General features: G+C 39.5%; 1 long non-coding RNA gene across 1 annotated transcript in view; it reads left to right on the top strand.

The window, feature by feature from the left end:
* Window positions 1-4,947, top strand: part of LOC137996500 (uncharacterized) — a 40,799-nt gene extending 35,852 nt beyond the window's left edge. The window contains exon 3 of the long non-coding RNA XR_011122324.1: window positions 4,348-4,947. This is a non-coding gene — a long non-coding RNA (uncharacterized lncRNA). The remainder of the gene's footprint in view (window positions 1-4,347) is intronic.
* The last annotated feature ends 53 nt before the right edge of the window (window positions 4,948-5,000 follow it).

Below are 5,000 nucleotides of genomic sequence, written 5' to 3'. Positions count from 1 at the left end.
ATTTTACAAGCGCTCAAAGTTGGAAATTTTCTCTTGAAAAGTGTCGCAGAGACTGGGCCGAGTTTATTTCAAACTCCCGCGTTGTGACGTCACGTTGTTGCCAGAAGTTTGTTTGCGCTTGTCTGTGTTCAATCATTTCTTGTCGCCAAGCAAGGAATATGTCCACCAGTGCAAGTGCCAGTGACTCTGAAGTGGATAGCTTGTCCGAAAAATCAATCAACGAAGACTTAGAAGGTGAAATGACCGAAGAGGCAGCTGATGTTACAACGGAAGAGGAAGACGATGGAGTGATTTATACTCATATTACTCCGTATGAAGGGGAACTTCTCGCTGAAGAAGACGACGATCGCATCGAAGAACGCGAAGAAGTAGATGTCGATGGCCTCTCACTAATAGTATTGGAGGCGAGATACGAAAAACAAGTTCCTGTAAATTCATGGTTCGTATGCATGCTATAGTAGTTTTATCGTAGAGATATTAATTGAAGAAATTTTCCCACAGAGGATGCCAGTTCTCCTGAAATGTATTTTCTGCATTCAAGTATTACTGGTTGTAGTTGACGCACTCATCGCAATCGAATTTTCAAAATAACTTTCTTTAAAAAAATTCTGAATGACTGAAGCAGGATATTACTGGATTATGCTCTTTGATTTCTGAAGTTTTGTCGAAAGCTGACGTTTGTAACCAATTCGTCTGTATTTTTAGGTGCCAATGTCAACATTGCAAGTACGAAAATTTAGTCGGTGCAAGAGAGTTTCGTTGCTGCAGAGAAGTCATTCACGCATCGGGGAAAAAGGTCTTTCGACGATTCCACGGAAAGAATAAGTTGCATCACACAACATGAAGATTATGGACCACTCACAAACGGAACTGTATTACCACAAGTTGCTCCGCTACTGAAAGATGAAGATGGCAGACCCTACCTACCGCCTTCGACCTGGAGTCCAAGAAAACAAGTGAATTCTATTCTGCTGTGATTTTTCTACCTTATAGTTGGTTAAAACCCTTTTCCATCCAAGGGGGTAGTAATTAATTTGATTAAAAAACAGCATACAATCTTCATTTGGGTGTAACTCTGATTATATTTTACCAAATTCCAATTGCTATATATCAAATTAAATGTTGAGCATGTGTCTTTCTAACTCTGGAAGATGCGAATTTTGGAGTTACCATCAACTGGTCACATGACCTATAAATTAGCATAATTTGCTTTGAAAAGTGATTAAAATTTAGCACTTTACTATAAATTGAGTTCACACTCCAAAAACAACTCCAACAGCAGCCAATCAGTAGAGTGCAGTAAGCTAACATGTTATTTAGAAAAAATAACTGACATGACTTGACTAAAATGCAGTACAGTTGCTGCGACATGCCTTAAAAGTAATCGATTCCTTGTATGCAAGGCAGTTTTAGGCAAAGTCAGCATACAATCTTCATTTGGTTGTAACTCTGATTATATTTTACCAAATTCCAATTGCTACATATCAAATTAAATGTTGAGCATATGTCTTTCTAAAACTCTGGAAGATGAGAATGTTGGAGTTAACTGGTCACATGACCTATAAATTAGCATAATTTGGTTTGAAAAGTGATTAAAATTTAGCACTTTACTATAAATTGAGTTCACACACCAAAAACAACTCCAACAGCAGACAATCAGTAGAGTGCAGTAAGCTAACATGTTATTTAGAAAAAATAACTGACATGACTTGACTAAAATGCAGTACAGTTGCTGCGACATGCCTTAAAAGTAGTCGATTCCTTGTATGCAAGGCAGTTTTAGGCAAAGTCACATCTCAAATAGCAAATGTTATTAGCAGCTTCAATTTCATGGCTATTGTCTTCTTTGTCTGGGTCTACCTCGACCTAAAGGCCTACCAGCTCCTTGTGGCTTTAGTCTTGGAGGACCTTGGCTACATTCCTCATCATTAAAGAGATACTGATCCATGGTATGATATCTCTCAAAGCAAGAGGCGGGGCACATGTAGGTGTCACACAATCCACACATGTACGGTGTTAACACTCTCTGAATATGTACCTTGCATGCACATCTCTTCTTTGCTTTGACAGGAAAGTGACCCAAGTTAAGATTTCTGCAAAATAATGGGTCAGTGGGAACTTGTCGCGAATCATGCCTGTAGGTTCTGCGCCCATGGAGACCCCGGATTATATCAAGTCGAAACTGCATCATTGAGGTTTCCTTTGCCATGAATGCAACAATGTAAAACATATGCATTTAGAACTGATACCTCTAGTAGATGGTAAAACAGTTTCAGGTACCAAGTCCACCCTTTCATCAGTCTGGCATGCCGTGGTTCTCTGGTCAGCCAAATCGACCCCACCCATGTGTGAGTTGTATTCCTGTATGGGTACAGGACACCAAAACTTCTTTCTTTGCCACACATTTGCCTCCCTAATAGCTCTTTCGACAGAAACTGTGTCTATTGATGCTGGCAGTGTTGTTATAAGAGTTACTGGCTTCCTGTCTTTCCATGTAACACATGTTACAGTCCCTTTTTGCCTATAAATAGCCTCTCCACGTTTCAACTTTTTAACTTTATCTGAATTTGCTTTTGTGACATCTCTTGGCAAGCCAATCCTGTCACCCCTACATGCTCCACAAGCTTGGACTCCATGTTATATAATTTCTCAAATAGTCCAATAGATGTATAATAATTGTCCATAAAAATGTTGTAGCCAAATCCATAGAATGGTTCAAGCAACCTTAGGACGACACATTCCGCTAAGCCTTTAGAGTCTGTGGCAGTCTCTTTTCCAGTGTAAACAATAATGTCCAAGACATAACCATTGGCAGAGTCTGCTAGAGTAAACTCTTTCAGCCCAAACCTGGCAGGTTTATCCTTCATAACTTGTCGCCAAGAAGACGACCTTTGAATTTAATTAATGTTTCATCAACAGACAAGTTACGACTTGGTGAATAGACTTGTTGAAATCGGCCAATAACACGTTCTAAAAATGGACGTATCTTGCCCAGCTTATCATAGCCTTCCTGGCCTCTAGCAGTAAGAGTTGTGTTATCAACAAAATGCAAGTGTCTCAGTATCTGAGTAAATCTGATCCTTGGAAAAGTTTCCTGGAAAAATGGTGTCAAAAATATTTCATCAGTTGACCAATAACTGACAAGTGTTGGCTTGTTTACAAGTCCCATCGCCAAATTCAGGGCAAGAAATGTTTTGAGCTCATCTTTGGTCACATCATGCCATTTAGCATGGTGTTTGTCAGGGTTTTTCGCACGTTCTTGGGCAGCATAAAGGTTGGTTTGTACTGTCATGAGCTCAAGGACATTATCATTGATAAAATGATGGAACAAATCAACTGGTCTCTCATTACCTGATATTCGCCATTTGGGCCCAGTCGGCTGGTTGAAAGGAAGCTCATCATGACGAATTACGTCTTCTTTCCAATCATTTTGAGCAGCGGGAGCAGGCAGTCTTCGACGACGAGCTGGATGTGGTTCTGCAGTATCCTGTTCCAAATCTTCGGACTCTTCCGTCTGGCTTTCCTCCGAATCAGTCTGGTAGAAGTCAGAGTCAACTGAGTCTCTGTCTAGATAGTTAACTCCACAAACTACTGCTTTCAAAGGCATGTCATCCTCGTCTACAAACACTAAATCAACATCCTCCGGACGAAAACTTCCTCCTTCCTCGCTGCTACAACTTGTCGCCATATTAGAACAGCTTATTTATTAGCTCCCGCGAAAATCACAAAAGTTTGTTTGCGATTTTAGTCAGGGAAAATAGCGAAAACCCAGTTCAAAACGATCAAAATTGCATTGAAAACATTGAAAAACACATTTACCTAGAGGGGGGCTAATCAATTGAGTTGAATGAGCAGTCTGTGGCCCAAAGCTTTCCAGCGGTATTTATCGTCACATATGTCTGACGTTAGATGGAAAAGGGTTAATTAAGGCGTAGTAAGCATTGGAAGCTATTTGCTTTCTCCTCTCAATGAGCAGTCTGGTTTCTTACAAACTACGTGAAAACGTACGAGATTCAATTAACTCTTCAGCGTTGTCATCACCGACCATGCACATTTGTTTACATCTTGCACGTGGGTGAAACGCCTGACATTTTGACTGCATGCACATTTTCCCACTTTTATGCAGGACCCCACAAATAAATCACCGAATTTAACTTGGGAATATCTTATTTTTTCTTTGCGGCTCTTGTTGGTCATAATCAGCTCTTTCCAATACAGCCTGAATATGTGAAAGGTTATAATAATTATAAAGAAATATGATGTAGAATTATTGTCTAATATGTCTGGTTCAGTTCATGTTACTAGTAGTATTGGCTTTTTAGGCTGATAGTCTTCTTCTAATTACAGATTCATCCGGGCAGTTGCTTATCGGTTGACAATCCGCTAGCTTTGTGGTTACATGGGATGGGATAACACAAGACCACTTCCAGCCTGCATATCTCACAACATCAGGACACGTTATCAGACCCTACATCGACAAACAACAGGCTATAGGAAAACCTAGTTGAATATTTTTTTTAATGTAAACGTCTCATTGTTCAAATTACTGTATTGCCTCCAATGCCGTTGTTCCTTTCATCTGCTCTAAGGAGGACCATTGTTCAAGGGAGGTCATTTTTGTGGGAAATTTTGGAATAACTTTACAGGGGCAATTATTTTTAATGTAAAAGTAGAACAACTACTGTGCCTTTCAATAACATGCAGACTGTGAAGTCAAAGACTTAACCAATGGTTGCATTTTACACTGCCGTCAATCACAGAACTGGATGGCAGGAAAAAAGCAGCCAATGGTCGATTAAACTTCAAAGTCTGCATGTTACTGAAAGGCACTGTAATTGCAAGCCACGTACATTGTAAAAAACCCTTCATTCAGATATATTGAAATAAAGGAATGGCATTTACTTATCATGTAACTTCATTTAAAATATTTAACAACACTTGGATAAAAGACAGTAATTCTTATCTATAGATCGTTTTCACGTGACGTCACATAAATTTCC

Source organism: Montipora foliosa, chromosome 1, assembly GCF_036669935.1.
Source record: "Montipora foliosa isolate CH-2021 chromosome 1, ASM3666993v2, whole genome shotgun sequence".
NCBI classification, from domain to species: domain Eukaryota; kingdom Metazoa; phylum Cnidaria; class Anthozoa; order Scleractinia; family Acroporidae; genus Montipora; species Montipora foliosa.
Note: the sequence above shows the minus strand (reverse complement) of the source record. Positions and strands in the feature narration are given on the sequence as shown.